Below are 18321 nucleotides of genomic sequence, written 5' to 3'. Positions count from 1 at the left end.
GGACTTAGACCACCATACTGTTTACATGGCATTCAGCTTTCCTAGCAATCCCCACTTGTTTACCTTCAAAGTTCAGGGAACACAATCTGAGTTCAAGAGTGGGTGACACTCAAATATAATGCCAAGACAATCACTTCTAAAACAAAGCCTTTCCAACAAGGGGATAACTAATTCCTGAGAGAGGATGCACAGCTGAAAGCAAGGTACCTGAGGTTTTATGGGAACCACTTTAAATATCCAGAGAGTGTGAGATGTAAATGCTCCTTGTTGTAGAGCAGACACCTTGTGTGTGCAGTTACCCACTGAAATGCTTTCCTCTGCACTTCCTACATCCTGCCATGATGGACCAGAACCAAGTGATGAAGATCATATCTCCATTGTGAATCAAGTGAATCCATTCTAAATTAAAACCTCTGGATTTCTGTGAAATCACTCTAGTCTCTTATGTGAGACAGAAAGATTTAAACTTAAAAAGACACATCCTTAAAAATGTTTGATTGGATATTGAATTGAGTGGTTTTTTTCTCAACTCCATTTTATCTTTCATATTGAAATATGCTTATTGCAAGAGGAACTCATTTGATGATGGATTTGTGCCTGAACACACCAAAATGTCACTAAAATCATCTAGAACTGCAAAAGTAGGTATTCAACAGTGGTGTTGCTTATTAAATATTGTTATTTTTATATACAGTTCACATTACTTTACTATATTTGTCAAATACAATCAGAAAATCTCATCTGTACCCCAAATTTTCAAAGCTCATTTGCAATATAATATTAACCTAATTTAGCTTTAATTAATTTGTTACTGATAAAGATGAAGCACTTTCTAAAACCCAGTTGTCTAGCACCAGGAACCATTATTTAGTGAATAGACATATAAACTAATAACTGGGGTTAATTTTGAAAACAAAATTTAATACACCACTCACACACAAAGGACCTAAATATGAATACTAATGGACTCAAATCATCACTTGTTAGTCTAAACATAGAAAAGTGGGACTCTTTCTGTTGTGAAACACTGCATAATATAGGTTTCTCTGACTTCTTTAAAAGTAATTTTGGAAATCATTCCTCCTAAGATTGTTGTAGGGTCAAAATTTTCTCAGTGTGATTTCTCAAACTGTCAATTCTGCTCTCTGCTGAGTGCATGCAGTTATAAATATGAGTGAAAGTTCCTATGTGTATCCCCAGCTCTGTGGTGGATCTGTTCACCTAAAAATCAATTCTCATAACAAACAATGAGAAGGTATTGTTATTAGGTGTGTGAATTGGCAGGAAATGCACCCCAAGTAAGAGAATCTGCAACACGAATCCATTAAATTGCTTAAAACACATGAAGTGTTCAGAAAGATTCAGATAATATTGTCATTGTTTTTACAACAGTAAACATTAGTTTCTGACATCATTTCCTTACCTGTTAAATGTACAAAATAATGCCAAACACAATGCTATTCTAATTTTTAAAATGAATTGTGTGCATAGTACTTTGTACCTTGGAAAACACAGACTTCACATTAAAATATTTCATTATCAACTATTAGTAGGTTCTTGAAATTAGCCACTAAATATAGGTTATTTTGTAGTATCTTTTTATATTTAATTATATTTCTAAAATTATTTATATTAAATATTATGATACTTTTCTACCTGGGGCTCCTGCCTCTGGCTTCTACTCTACTGAACCTCATTCAGCTTCATCAAGGACACATGAGATGTGTCCCCTTACTAAACATCCTTGTGATCCTTTCATCCATTTCTCTATTCTCATTTGTCATTCTCAATTTCCTAGTAATAAGGTGCATAATTCTTTACCTTTAAATAGATATCTAGTAGATTCATCTTCTACCTCCCTTTTTGGGCTAAGCTACTAGTGGTGTATGAAATCCATTATTTCAATTCAGGGTGAAACTCATTCCAGATATATAAGTGTACTAAGATACCCATCATCCAGTTTACAAAAGTATATAGTACTTTTTTTGTACTATTCATCCAGGAGCAATTTGAGAAATCCTCAAGAATTCAGAGTCTTTTGTTCCATCTAAAAACATAAATGATACCACAAAAACATTCAAATATCTTAAGATTTCACAACTCAGTGGAATTCAGGCATTTAATATTTATTAGAATGGAAAAGATGAATAAATCCAAGGTTCTGTCAATCTTTCCAGGAATATAATAAATTGCCACGTGAAACACATGGAGACTACAAACAATGTGACAGAGTTTGTCCTTCTGGGACTTACACAAAACCCAAAGATGCAGAAAATTATATTTGTTGTGTTTTTGCTCATCTACATCATCTCTATGGCAGGAAATTTGCTGATAGTGATAACCATCATTGCCAGCTCACTCTTGGAGTCCCCCATGTACTTTTTCCTGGCTTATCTCTCCTTTATTGATGCTTTGCTATGCCTCTGTCAATACTCCTAAGCTGATTGTGGATTCACTCCTTGAAAAGAAGACCATCCTATTCAACAAATGCATGGCCCAAGTCTTTGGGGAACATTTCTTTGCAGGTGCTGAGATAATTCTGCTCACAGTGATGGCCTATGACAGCTATGTGGCCATCTGCAAACCCTTGCACTATGCAACCATCATAAACTGGAGAGTGTGCAACCTGCTAGTGGGAGTGTCCTGGGTGGGAGGATTTTTCCATGCAACCATTCAGCTGCTCTTCATCTTCCCACTACCCTTCTGTGGCCCTAATGTCATAGATCACTTCATGTGTGATCTGAACCCTTTGCTCAATCTGGTCTGCACTGATACCCACACTCTGGGGCTCTTCCTTGCTGCCAACAGTGGGTTCATCTGCTTGTTAAACTTCCTCCTCCTGCTGTTCTCCTATGTGGTCATCCTGTGCTCCCTGAGGACACAGAGCATGGAGAGCAGGTGCAAGGCCCTGTCCACCTGGGTCTCCCACATTGCAGTGGTCATTTTATCCTTTGTTCCTTGCATATTTGTGTACATGAGACCTCCAATTAATTTATCCATTGATAAAGCAGTTGCTGTATTTTATACCATGATAACTCCCATGTTAAATCCTGTGATTTACACTTTGAGAAATGCTCAAATGGAAAGTGCCATTAGAAAATTGTTTAGCAGGAAAATTATTTGATAAATGAATGTGCCTAAATCCCAACATTGATTCAAGAGAGGAGAGGATGAATGAACATTTTGTAATATCTCAGCAAAATATGTTGGAAGACCATGAAAAAAGAAACTGTTATTCATAATCTCTGCTTTGAAAGAAGTAGAAATAGGTTCAGAAAATGGAGACAACCTAACTCCAGACAATTTACACATATTACAAGTTTCTACCAAATCTGGTCCTGTTTTTCCTAACTTTATCTGTTAATATGGATTTATAGTGTTTCCTTCTAATAAAAGTAAAGATGTCAAAAAAAAAACTTGTATTGATCAATTTTGTCTATCACACTAAATCAGGTAAACTCTGCTATTGTTCCTGACAGAAATGAGGAGTTATCAGAACAGATGTATCGCGTCCCCTGCCCGCAGAGAAACACGAAACCGGATCGGGGCAAGTTCTTTATTTTCTGCTAGCAGTTACTTCTGGCTGGCCGCGGCGGCGGGCCGCTCTTGCAAGCGCCTTACATTACATACAACAACCAATCAGCTTATAGATCACGAGGGGAAAGCATGGACAGTAATGGAGCACAATAGTGTGGATATAGCAATCATGCAGTGTCCACGAGGACCCATGACCAATCACATTAACTTCCTTAAATAATGCCACTTGTTGGCAGAGAGAATTAGTCTACTGGAGGTACCTGGTTTTGTTCTCAGCACTTCCTTGGCACCTTGCCAGGCGCCATCTTGGCCACGCCGAAGGGCTGGGGGTCCGCGGCACCCCGACACAGATGTACTGATGATCCAGTAACCAGAATATTACTGATTTTCTGGACCATCCACTTAGCTCCAGTCATATACTGTCACCAATAATTTTACTTGTTACAATTTTTGAGAAAAGGACTGTACTTAGCATATTATAATACTATTTGATTATCTATTACATACATTAAGATATTTTATCATTATTCATTATTATTTTATAAGTCAGAATGAATGGTCATATACTTTTAATATTATGATGTCTAAGTTCTTCGGGTCATTCATATACTTTACAAGTGGTAAGAAAGATTCACCTATGTTTCTAAGTTTCCTTTTAGTCTTTAGAACCAGGGTATTGTTCATATCATTGCCTGCTGATAACCCATTAGAAAGAGTGATGAGTTAAATAAGAGTGCTTTAATGTCACTTCGGAATTCCTATTTACTAAAAGTGCAGTTATAATCCATAAAGCACTTGCCCACTGGCTGCCAATATTTTTCACAAGTTGCACAATGTTTGGAACCTGATTACATATTAAATAAATTTTAAAAAGTATAAATGACAGATGTGAATTCAATAAAATGTACACTAAAAATGATTACATGAGATTACAGGAAAATTTTCTGCCTTTATTTTCTTCAGATGAGAATTCTGAAGAGAATTCTCAATTGCCCTTTAAATGAAACAAAAATTTGTCTAACCTTCACTTAAACTGAGGAGTGGGAATGAATATGGAACTGAGTTTCACAATATGTGAAAAGTGTTTACCTTGGTATTCCCTCAGGAGGACCTCATTATTCTACAAATGTGAGGTGCTTATAATTTTCTTTTTTCTTTGTGGTTATATTTCATTATTAAAAGTTGTTTTTCATAACACATAGATCTTTCTACACACAAAGAAATTATAGGATTAAATATTTTTAATACAATTCTTCCTTCACTCATTAATAAACATAATTTTGCTTCCAAGGAATATATATTGGTGGGTTTCTGGTATGACTTAAAGTACAATTAGCTTCTTCCTTTCTAAACTTAAAATCAATTGAGAGACTCTCAGAAAAGAGCAGAAAATTAATGCTGAGTATTAGAAAGAGTAAGGACAGAAAGGGTGCTATGAAGTGATACAGGATAGATACCAAACAGATATCCAGGGCATGAGTCAAGAAGCTGCTCAATTCACAATAGCTAGATTGTGGAACCAACCAAGATGCCCTTCAATTGATGAATGGATAAAGAAACTGTGCTATATATACACAATGGAATATTACTCTGCCACAAAGAATAAAATTATGTCACTTGCTGGTAAATGGATGGAGGTAGAGAATATCATGCTAAGTTAAATTAGAACAAGTCCAAAAAACAAAGGATGGAATATTTTCTCTGATAGTGGATGATGATACATAATGAAGGGGGTGGGTGGCAGGGGGGGAAAGAAGAATGAGAAAACTTTGGAGGGTTTAGAGGAAAATGGGGTGGGAGAGGGGGGAAGAAAAGATAGTAGAATGAGACAGACATTATTACTCTATGTATATGTATGATTAAATGAATGGTATGAATCTACATTGTGTACGACCTTAGAAATGAAAAGTTGTACCCCACTTATGTATAAGGAATCAAAATGCAGCCTGTAAAAATAAAAATTAAAATAAAATAAAATAAAATAAATTTGACAGGGAAAGAAAAAGGATTCGTATATGGAAAAACATAAAAAATGACACCCCAGGGATAGGATGGGATCAGTAGAGTGAATAGTCAAGATAAGAGGTCAAATCATTCCTAGGACAGGTAGTAGACACATAGATTTAAAAAAAAAAATGCAGAAAAGCTTCAATTCAACTTAGCTGTAGTTATTAAATGATCTATTCATTCAACACTATTTTCATTAAAACCCCACTAGTGGCAGGCATTCCTCTGCACACTAACTTAGTATAAAGGTAAATTGTTACTTCTGATATTTGAGAGACAGAGAGGCCAAGATCAGGAAATGTCTCATAATACTGTTAAAGCTTAGTGTTAAGGACTGTGGGTCAAACATTGAAAGCATTTCTAATCTAACAAGTGATATAGATAGAACCTTGTTTTGTGAATCAAGTGGACAATAACAGACTATCGAAATACTACAAAAGGTTTGTGTCCCCTGGTCTCCACACAGACCACTTTATTAAGTATAAGGAGTACTGTAGAGTTGCAGAGGCCAAAGCTAAAGCCAGACTTCACTTGAGATGGCAAACTTTTTTCCCCTACCATATTGGCTTGCTTGACTTCCATATGTCACTTGGTAAAAATTTTCATCTCCAGTTCTGTCTCTGTGGAACACAAACTGACAGAGAGAGAGAGAGGAATTGTTCCCCAAATATTTTTAAAAGCTGCAGATAACCCTGATATAAGAAGGAAGATTAGAAAGAGAAGAATCATGGGTGAGATCCAAGTTTCCATCACCACATGGATGAGGGAACTGAGAAAATTGAAGAAAAAGAAATAAGAACTTTTGCAAAGTGAAAAAGGTTTGTCCATTTCCTGTAGAAATGCCCTCCCTCTACCTGTGGATTGTCTCTCCACCCCTGTTTTAGGATTGCTCTTACACTGCCTGAGAAAACTATAATGCCTCTCCTAGGCAGCCAAGGCTCCCCTCTTCTGTAGCATCATGGCAGCCAGAGAGTCAACCTCTGTGAGTTAGTGTAAGCCTTGACCATGGTGCCCAGGCTACCTGCAACCTTGATAGAGTGACCAGTGTATAGGAACCATCTGCCCGGTGACATGTTAAAAGTGGCTAAGCCTTTTGTGCCCTTTGGATCTTGAGAAGAGCTCTGGGACTTAACCATGGAATTTTTGTCATTTGGAAAACACACATTTTTTTAGGAGATTAAGAAGTATATCACCATGGGTTTTAATAATGGTAACAGTGTATTGAGGTTAGGCATGTAAGCTTCAATGGTGTCTCAAGATTTGGATTTTTAAAAGACAGATCTGTTAGGTCAGAATCAAATTATTTAAGACAAAAATTATTTTAACAGATTCTATTTTTCTACTTTTTATTTTTAAATTTATTACTTGGTACATTATATTTATGCATAGAAATGGGATTCAAGACTCATTGAGAGTTTCTATTAGATTTTATGCATAAAATCCCATTTAACTTTTGGCTATCAAATGTGAACATCTCAAGTTACATTTGAAAGGATCATTGACTTTCCCTTTTAAATGCCCATATATGACTGTTCTTTTACTTTTTTTTACCCTCACATTAATGCACTTGTCTTTGACTATCATTTCCTACTGACTGTTTAAGACCAACTTAGTGACCCCTTTCTTGGCCCAAAAGTAACCCCCCTCTTTTTCATGTGAAGGTCAGCTGAAACTTCTCAGGAGTCACTTTTAGAAATTTGTGAGAAAATTCTTGGTTCCTTCCATTTTTTTCTACCAATTCTAACATCTGCCAGGATGGGTAACAGTGGTCTTGCTGACCGCATATGAATTAACTTGGAAGCATTTTAAACATTTCCCTTCCTAGTGAACCTTCTCTTTGCAGAATATGCAGCAGTTGGCTTCCTGTTTTCTAGGTTTCTCTAGATTCCCCTGATGAGGGAATTGGGAGACTCACCAGATTTGCAAGACCTGAGAGGGGTCCCATTGTTCTTTAGGTCCTGGATGACCCTGGAGTGTGGGGGCATCTGGAATTCCATCCAGTGCTGGACAAAGATCCTCTGGAGGATGATTGCAAAGGCTCATCCTAAAAGGAATTGCCAGATGTTTTTCTCCAAAGCATGGTGTTTTCTCTGCTGTGTTTTTCTGATAATATATTATTCATTTCAGTCTGAACGGATTGCTTAAGGGGATGAGGGGAATACAACAAAAATTCCAGAAAATATTACCTACAATCTGAAAAACAATGGGTCTTTACCACTAACAAAATTAAAAATAATTTTACAACCATGCAATGAGTCCCTGAAAGCCTCTGGAGAAAATGGTTATAGATCTGCCTTTGTCTCCAACAGGCTGGTTAAATTCTAACGATGGTGGTGGGGTAAAAGAATAAGGTTTCACAACATTCCTTCCTTCCTACAAAGAATAGGTCACCCCTATAATAAATGTTGGTGCACAATGCCCTGTTCTGGAAAAAAAAAAAAAGAGCTACATAAGACAAGGTAATCTATTCAGTAAAAAAAAAAAAAAAAAACTTGGCCACGAGAACCATTGCGACCGCTGCCCTCCTGTAGCCTTTAACTCAGCAATTTACATATTAACCAGATGTACCTAGTAGAGATGGTCACATGAGATTACTTGTCTATCACTTTAACTGCGAGAATAATAATAATCATCTTAGGTCACATAGAGTTTAGATATTAAGGAAATAAACATTGTATTAGCTCATCAACGTAGTTAGATGTTTTTAAAATAATTGTGATTAGGTAAGGATAATCTGTAAGGTTACTGTTTTCTCATAATTTTTCTGTTCCTTGTTAAAAACAATTTCTGCCTATGCTTTGGAAACTTCTTTAATATTAACCACAAGACTGCCATTATAGCTTGAAAAAAAATGTATATAAACCCAGCCTTCCCCAGAATAAAGTGGGATTGATTGCACCAGAACTAGAGTCTGTGTCTTTCATTCTCCATCCATCGCCGACGCTGTCTCCCCGCGCCCCATTTACCAGTGTGGAACCCATGGACTCCTGCTAGGGCTGGACCCTGGCACTGGAGGACAATGACCAAAATATTGGTGGTTTTTAAAAATCTTTTATTTTCTTGTTTTTGTCCTCCAAGTCTCAGTTGTTGAACATGAAGAAAATCAATTCCACCAGTCTTGAAATAGATGTAGTGAGTAAGAAAGTACTCTTTTGCTTTCTCTTTCCTGGTCTATTTGTGGACTTAAGGAGAATTTCCTATGAGGTGGAAAAACAACTTGAGCCTGATTAATGATGGTTTCACAGCATATACATGCACCACCTAAACATGGACAAATAGAGGATATAAACCCCTATCTGTGAAGTATCTAAAAAACAGAAAACAGATATCAAAGTCAAGTGAAGACCACAGTGTTTGATTGTAGTATAATAATAAGAAATAACACATTTTTTTTAAATCAGGAAAGAAAGTTTTCCACATTACCCCTATCCCAACACAAAGGAACACTGCATCGAGAGGAAACCCCATCAAGCTTCAAGAGAACATAGAAAAATGTTTCAATACTATACCACAGATTAAAGCAACTTAAAAGCAATAAAAATCCTTTAGCTAAAAACATACCATGTGAAAATAAAAATATGGCAGCATCAATAGCAGAATATATCAAACAGAACAAAGAATTATAAGATCAAAGAGAGATGATTTGAAAATATACATTCAGAGAAGCAAAAGGGAAAACAGAATGGAGAGGAAGGAACAAAGTTTATGGAACCTTTGAGCCAAAGGTAAAAGAGCCAATATTTAAGCTATTGGGGTTCAAGATGAACTTGAGAATGCCAGATGGTAGACAGCTTACTCAGGTACAGGAAGACCAAAGGTCAGACTTAATTCAACCATATCTAATCTGTGATATCATACAATCAAGTTCTTGAAGACAAAAGATAAGAAGGTTCAAGGCAGCAATAGGGAAGAAACAAAAAAACTCCTAAAAGTGCCTAAATTGACCTAATAGAAGACTTATCAGCAGGTCTTTCAAGGCCAGGAGAGGTCTTTAAACAAACAAACAAAAAAAGCACACAGAAAAACAACAACAAAAAGCTGCCAATTCAGAACACTGTACCCAGCAAGACTATCCTTTAAAAATGAACAATCCTAGGCAAACAGAAGTTCAGAGAATATATTCCCATCACACGTGTTCTACCAGAAATGCTAATTGGAGTTCATGGAGTTTCTCAAACTGAAAGGAAAAGAAGTCAGTGCTTTAAAGGAAGAAACCAGAAGGTACAAAATTCATGAGCAAGAATAACTGTACAAATTCCCAAAGTTATATTATTTTAAATATGCTGAATTAATTACTCATATCTGTACGATGAAGATAAAGCAATAAAATAAATAATGATAGTATGTTAGAAATAGGCAAAACCAAAATACAATAATAATATAAAGATATTAAAGAGGACATCAGTACTTCATGATTTGGGGAGGAAGAACAGAGTACAAATATTTAGTATTTTATTAGTGTATTTTCTCTTGTTTTGATTTCTAATCTTGTCTTTATGATCTGGTTTTGTTTACATGATTTCAAATACCTTGGTATCATCATAAGATTATTAGCAGGACTTATGATAGCCACAAAGCAAAAATCCATAACAGATAAATAAAAAAGAATATGAAAGAAATAAAAAGACTTGAAGTAAATCACTTAACTAAAAAATAAGACTGTAAGAGAGAGAAAGAAAAGGAGGAACGACAGTAAATCTAGAAAACTAGTTATAATAATATAGGGAAAATACTCAGTATCATTAAGCATCGGGGAGATGCAAATGAAAACTCCAGTGAAATACTTTTTATTCCTAGTAGAATCAACATTATTAACACACACACACAAATAACAAATCCTACTAAGGATGTAGAAAAAAAAGGAACCCTCATATATTGTTTGTGAGAATGTAAATTGTTGTGGGACTATGGAGAAAAGTATGGAGACTCATCAAAAAACTAGAAATAGAGTCACTGCAGGATACCGCTCTCCCTCTCCTGGGTGTGTACTCAAAGAAAATGAAGTCAGCATACAAAAGTGAAACCTGCGCATGCATGCTTATTTCAGCACTATTTGCAATAGTTAATGTTTAGAGTCATCCTCCATTTCCATAACCAGGTGAAAGGATAAAAGAAATGTGGTACATATACACTGTGGAGTGCTATTCTGACATTAAAAAAAAAAATTAAATCCCTTTAGTTGGAGGAAAAGTGGATGGAAAAAGAAGATTTTCAATTAAGCAAAAGTAAAATTATCCAGACAGGCTAGACTGGAATCTCATACCTATCATTTCAGTGACTTGAGAGACTGAGGCGAGTATTCCAAGTTAAAGACCAGCCTCAGTAATTTAGTGAGGCCCTATGTAAGATCCTATCTCAAAATAAAAAATAAATAAGAAGGACTGGGGATGTAGGTCAATGGTTAGGTGCCCTTGCATTTAATCCCCAGGGCCAAAAACAAAAACAAACCAACAAATAATAATCCACACATAGAAAGACAAATACTGTACATTCTCTCTCATATGTATATTTTATTCTGAAAAAAATTATATATCTTAAAGATGTTTCCTTAGGAACGAGATGGGGGTCAGTGGAGATGACACTGGGGATGAGGGTGAATGGAGGGTATGTGATTATTGTCAACTCACAGTGTTGCTTTTGTAGAAATAGCATAGTGGATTCCACAAATTTTTACAATTTAATATATGTTAATAAGAAGAAATTGAAATTATAGTATTCAAAACAATGTATCACAACACAAAAGAGACATATTACCAATGTAAAAAATTAAAGAACTCAGAAATAACACCTCTCAGATATCACCAAATCATTTCCATCAAAGTGCTTAGATCATTTGATGGGAAAGGGATAATTTTCCATATATGATGTTGGGAAAATTAAATTTCCTTGTGTCAGACATGAAAGCTGGACCATTATGTTATACCATACAAAATCAACTTGAAATAGATAAAAAATGTCAGAATTAAAACTCTAAAAATATCAGAAAAGAACATAATGAAGCACCACCACAGGATACCGCTATCCCCTCATATAATTTCTCATATAAAACACCAAATATACAGGTAACAGAAGAAAAATAGATAAATTGGTCTGCATCTAAATATTGAATTTCTTTACAACAAAGGGTATAATCAATAAAATGAAAAGGGAACTCATGAAATGGGAGAAATGCATGCAGTCATATGTGATCACAGATAATATCCAGAAATATATATATATACACACACATATGTAAACACCTATGGCTAAACATCAAATAAAATTCAATTTTTAAAAATAATCCAAGTACTAGGTAGACACTTCTCCCAAGAAGATAAAGAAATGGCTAATAAGCAGAAGAAATAATGCTCAACATCTCTGTTCATAGGGAGATGTAAGTCAACAGCATGGAGAAATAGAACATTGAATCCGTTCAGGTGGCTACTATTTAAAATAAAGAATAAGAAGAATTGGAAAAAATGTGTAAAAATAGAAACATTTGTTCCCTCTTCCTAGGGATATAAAATGATTGACTTATATGAAAGACATTTCTCCTTAAAAAATTAGAACTACTAGATGACCCACCATTCCATTTTTATGTGTAAACACAGAACTGAACTCATGGACTTTAAGAGATATACATGTACAATCATGTACATTTAGTCGCATTATTTAGCCAACACACACAAACAATTCAAGAATTCTACAGCAAATGAATGAATTTAAAAATGTGGTATACACATACCATGGAATGTTATTCAGTATTAAAAGGATGTCCCAATACTTGCTACACATGGGTAAAGCTTGAGAACATTATGTTAAGAAAAATTAGCCATTCACAAAAAGTCTAATGCTGTATGATTCTACTTATATGAAGTACCTAAAGTAGTAAAACTTGTAAAATCATTTGGAAGCTTTTCATGGGATGTGTTTTATGTTTTCTTATTTAGTTAGTTACTCAATATTTTATATACTTGGGCACTCATGGATATTTATTTTATGGTTTAGGCTATATTTCAATATTGTGTTACTCACTTATAGTTTGATTTTGATGGATTCTATCCATTGATTCCAGTTTCCTTTTTGTATATGTTCATTAATGTATGTGCATTTTATAACTCCCTACTTTGTGCTACCACATACTGTTCAATAGATCTTATAATTTGTACCCCAGACTTAAAATCACTCATTTCATCAAGAGGCCCTTCGATTTCTATTGAAGAATGGTACTAAAAATAATAACCAGGACTCTACAACTATCATTTCTTACTATATTAAAAATGGCACAGATAACATTAGCACCATTAAATACAATAGGTCACCTTTTTTTCCCACAATCTAAGACAAATTGAAGTTTAATTCATTATCACATTTGTTTATGTTTATTAATTGGGAGGGAAGTGACGCTCTAGAGAAGTCTTCCTCCAGATTACTATGTTCAGCATCATTTGTGTATAAAGACTCCTCCCCAGGATGGCAAAAAAGAAGTCTTCACATCCAGAATCCTGTGTGATTATGGGTTTAAGAAATGGGTAAATGTGGAACTGACTTATCTTCTCTTCTAAAATGTGTATGAGAACCAAAGCTTCTAATTGCAAGTTTGAAGTGATTCTTGTTCAGACAGAATTAGAGAAGGATTTTTAATTCTCATTTAAATAAGTGACTTCCAAAGTGCCTAGAGAAGAAAAATGGGCAACTGAATATATCTAATTTGCATAAGAATTAGCAAAGCAAGAAATAATTGCACTTGGAAATAACATAGCTATACTTAATAGTTGTAGGAAATTAGTTGTATCAATGCCACAGTCAGTATCTAATCAACAGCAGGACTTTATGGAAGACAGAAATTTGAAAGACTTCTCTGAGAGCACTACAATCTAAGGGAAGAAGATGGAAATAAGAAACATGCACAGCAGTGGCAGATGGACATGGGCACTACTCCATGGGTAAGAAATACTAGTACAGAGGGAGATGAGAAGTAAATGAAAATAGTACCTATTGGGGTGTTCCAGGAAAATACTTCAGGTTCACAGTGGTGATGATGTTGCCATGGATACAGTAGAATTCAAACATCCTCTCTCAGTGGTCATTGAGCGTAGAAGGGTATGGAAAACCATTGCATTATATCCATAAGAAATATAGAAATGATGAAGTGATAAAGCCCCTGGTATGGTTTGAATGTGAGATGTCCCCTAAAAGCTCACATATGAGACAATGCAAGAAAGTTCAGAGAAGAAATGATTGGGTTGTGAAAGCCTTAACCCAATCAGTGAATTAATCCCCTGAAAGAATTACCTGAGTGATAACTAGAAGAGGTGAAGTACTGGAAACTTGGCCTTGGAGTATATATTTGCATCTGGTGAGTGGAGTCCCTTTATTTCCTGATCATCATGTGAGTGGGTTCCCTCTGCCACACATTTCCGCCATGATGTTCTGCCTCACCTCAAGCCCTGAGGAACGGAAGCCCTGGCCTTCTGTGGACTGAGACATCTGAAACTGAGCCCTCTAATAAATTCTTCCTCTTCTAAAATTGTTCTGGTTAGATCTTTTAGTCACAGTAGTGAAAAGGCTGATTAAAACGGCACCCTTATGTTGATTCATTCTAATGTACATCTTTCTTATGTATCTATGAAATTTAGTTTATTTATTTGATAATGACTTTTGGTTAAGTACATGTGGAAAATCTCATGAAGGCAAGTGAACCTTTAGGTAATGGCAATGTGGTGGTGTGTAATGTGTTCAAAGAACACTGCATTTCTAAGATATCCTACAACTGACTCACCATCTTGATCAACTCTCTGGGTCATAATGCTGCCCTGGGAATACAACAGTGCCTCCTGCCTACACCAGAACACAATTGTTAAGGTCAAATTTTATGCCAGTATGAATAGACCTTCTAAGGTAAGGGTTTTCAGAACTTTATTTTTAATGCATCAAGAATATAACACATTGTTTATGAAGTGGAGAATATCATGCTGAGTGAAATTAGCCAAACTCAGAAACTCAGAGATCAAGTGTTTCCTCTCCCATGCAGGAAAATAAAGGAAAGGGGGAGGGAAGAATAGAAGAACATAAAGAACCAATCAAATATAAGTTAACAGATGATCAAAAAGAAGACAGAATAAAGTACAAGAAAGAGAATGGGAAAGGGGAGCAAGTTCTGGAGCAAAGAGAGTGAGGGAAAAGGGGAAATTTTGAACTGAAATTAATTTTAATGTATTTAGAAGTATCATGAACCCAACTACAATGTAAAACTCTAAAGCCCTAAAAGAAAAAGAATGTTTTCGAATTTTACTGAAATACTTTTTTAAACTAGATCATTCTCCAATCTCCTGTCCAACTCAGATTTTATGAGCACTTTGTTATTTTTGATACCCTTCTAATAGGGTATGCATTTAGTAATAGGTACCAAATTATATGTATATAACATATAATCTCCTACTGTGAACAAAAAATGTTACCCTGAAGCAAACATACCTGATTTCTTTTCTTTTTCTTTTTTTTTATGGTCACAACAAAACTATATTTTATACTTGCATTACAATAACTCATTGAAAATGCATATTTGGAATGCTGTGTATGTTGTTTAATATTTAAAACTTGGAGTCTCATCATATATTGTCTTTCCTGTGATACTGATACTATGGTTATCAATGAGGAGTTCTGTTTCCCAGATGTGAAGATTAAATACCTGAGAAGTGCCAAGGCAAGTATAGAAAGCAAGTTTATTTAAAAAAAATAGTAATACACACTTCCCCTAGGAGGAAGAAGGGAGTCATAGCTGGTGTCCTGGTATCCCAAAAAGTGGGAGCACCTGTCCTTTTATACATTTTAGTTTTTTTTTTTTTTTTTTTTTTTGTTCTCCTGCTCTCTTCTCCCTTATTGCCTCCTTACTGTGTAATAACTAGGTCCAGGAGATATCAGCATAATGGTCAAAAGGTGAGAAGCAAATGGGCAAGGAGGAAGGGCCAAAGGTGGAGTGATCCAGGCAGGAGAGGAGCAGCCCTGAAGGCTAATTAAGAACTTGTACAACTCCCTGCAGGGAGGAACAATTCTTGGACAGGTTACCTTAGTAACAGGTTGGAGCAGGAGTAAGGGTGAAGGAAGGGCCCTGGAGGCATTAACATTTCAGTTCCCTAGAGTCCTCTTCATCTTCTCTATATCTGACCCAATTACTTACCTACACTGACCGCCTATCTTTAAATATTCCTTCAATACAAGTAGGAATAATTTTTTTAGTGAATCTGTAATATAAGGAAATCCTTCTGATGTGAAAAATGTCAACCTCCTTCTACACTACTGTTCGAAAATTTTTATTTAGAATATATTTTAAAGGTCCATGTTTATGTATAATTTTTAATGGTCTCATAAAAGAATCATTCCTGATTTATTCAATCTCATTGAGACTGAAGGGCTATTAGGAATCTCTTTTTGACAATGGGAGGTTACATATTTTTATAAGAAATATATTTTAAATATTTATTATAAATAATATTACTTATGATACTGCCATTTACTGGTGATGAGTTGTTACAAGCAGTGAGTAAGAGAGGAATCAAGTTTCATTCCAACAAGTGGATTTTATCCAAGCAATGCACACTCGACTTAACATTCCTAATAATAGCAAGTCACAAAAACATTGAAGATCCAATCCCCATGGACTTACTCAATGCAACGTCTCTTAGCCAAGAAGTCAGTCAGCAAGACCAAGGGGATTCTTCTCAGCCACAGCCTCTCTCAGTTCCTCAGAGAGATGTCTTTGGATGTCCTCAGGTGTTCAATAAGTCTGAACATTACATCTCATTACATGAGTTCTGCTTCCTCAGGTGTTGAAGTATAACATCAGAGAAGCACGCCAAGGCAAGCATATTAAGCAGGTTTTATTTAAAGGTAATAATACAGACTTCTCCTGGGAGGGAGAAGGGGGCCATGACTGATGTTCTGAAGTCCCAAGAAGTGAGCACACTAACTGCCTGTCCTCAATTCTGGTTTCACTTTCTTCTGGCAAGAAATCTTTAAATGTATTTTATCCACTTCAGAGTTAATTTTGCTTTTGATTGTGCTATTATTTGAAGAGTATATGTGACTTTAATGAGACAAGGAAATGATAGGAATTGCTATAGTTGTGTGTTATATAGTAATACTAAGCTGTATTTGGTATTTGTCTGGACTTGTAAAACTAAAATAAAGGCACCTGGTGACAAACTTGCTGTGTGGCAGGATGACACCCCTGAACAATGCTAATATGAACCCTTATCTACGATTTGAGTGGTGACTCCTAGTCTAGTTGTGTTCCAGTCTTTATCAATGAAGACCAGGGCATGACTGGGCTTAAAATCACTACTTAAACCCCTGGACTTCTGGAGCAAACTGTCAGCAGCACCATGACCAGAGGACTCCATGTCACTTTGTCTCTTGACTGCCCGGGCTGCTGTCCACTTTATCACTGATTGCTGATCAACCGTTGTCACCGAGGCCAGACGATTGACCACCTTTCCCATGGCAAAAACTGCCACCCAGCCTCTGGCTTATTGGATGCCTGAGGAGATCCGAAGACATCTGAGGAGCTGAGAGAGGCTGTTGGCTAAGAAGAATTCCCTCGGTCTTGATGACTGACTTCTTGGCTAAGGGACTTTGCATTGAGTAAGTTCATGGGGATTGGACTCTAGGTGAACAAGGGAGTGAATCTTCAATATATTTGTGACTTGCTACTATTAGGAATGTTAAGTTGAGTGTGCATTGCTTGGATAAAATCCATTTGTTGGAATGAAACAAGATCAGAGATATTAAAAAAAATAAAATTCTTAAAACATAGCTAAAAATGTAGAGGAAAACTGAACAGAAGATTATACAATAAGAAATAGCTCGACAGGGAAAGAAAACTTAAATGGTTTTATGTGATTCAAAGCACCATATATGTAGAATTATTATTTGTCATTTTAAAAAATGAAAAACAAAAAAAAACTTGAAAAGTGAGGTGAAATTTTAAAAACATCTAGGATACCATACACATCCAATGAATAAGTTCATAGTGACCAGGTATCTCATATCAATAAAACTAAAACTATGAATTCAAACTGTCCTTTCACTTGAATAAGAAGTCGAGGATTTAACATGTGTCTGATTCTTTTTGCTATTGTTGTTATTTCCTAATTGTATCACACAAAACAGTATGGAGTTATCTGTATCTATTAAGATATTAATAATGAAGCAGAAGGGGTAAGATGATGGAATAGAGAGATCACTTTCCAGGTAGATCCACGCAGTTAACCAGGAAAAGTCAGCAGGCAGCTTTTCAACAAGGTGATCAAGATTTAGGGGAGACATTACTGGAATTTAATACTGGGCACTCAAAGCAGATCAGGGACTCAGGAGATCTTCTTCTTGCCAAAGGAAACAATAATTTGAGAAGAGAGTCTATAGATTGGGAGAAAATCTCTGCCACGTGAACTTCAGATACAGCATTAATCTCCAGGATATATAAATAACTCAAAAAACTCAACAGCAAAAAAACAAATAACCCAATCAATAAATAGGTTAAGGAACTGAACAGACACTTCACAGAAAAAGAAATACAATCCATCAACAAACATATTAAAAATGCATTTCATTTCTAGCAATTAGAGAAGTGCAAATCAAAACTACTCTAAGATTTCATCTCACTCCAGTCAGAATGGCAATTATCAAGCATACACGCAAAATTAAGTGTTGCCCAGGATGCGAGGAAAATGTACACTCATAAACTGCTTGCTGGTGGCACTGCAAATTGGTACAACCATTATGGAAAGCATTATGGAG

At 35.7% G+C, this 18321-nt stretch overlaps 1 pseudogene; it reads left to right on the top strand.

Moving 5' to 3' along the window:
- The first annotated feature begins 2205 nt into the window (after nt 1-2205).
- Nucleotides 2206-3124, top strand: LOC124960314 (olfactory receptor 4C13-like; annotated as a pseudogene).
- Nucleotides 3125-18321: the final 15197 nt, after the last annotated feature.

Source organism: Sciurus carolinensis, chromosome 11, assembly GCF_902686445.1.
Source record: "Sciurus carolinensis chromosome 11, mSciCar1.2, whole genome shotgun sequence".
Taxonomy (NCBI): Eukaryota; Metazoa; Chordata; class Mammalia; order Rodentia; family Sciuridae; genus Sciurus; species Sciurus carolinensis.
The sequence above is the reverse complement of the archived record's forward strand: the minus strand, read 5'-3'. Positions and strand labels throughout refer to the sequence as shown.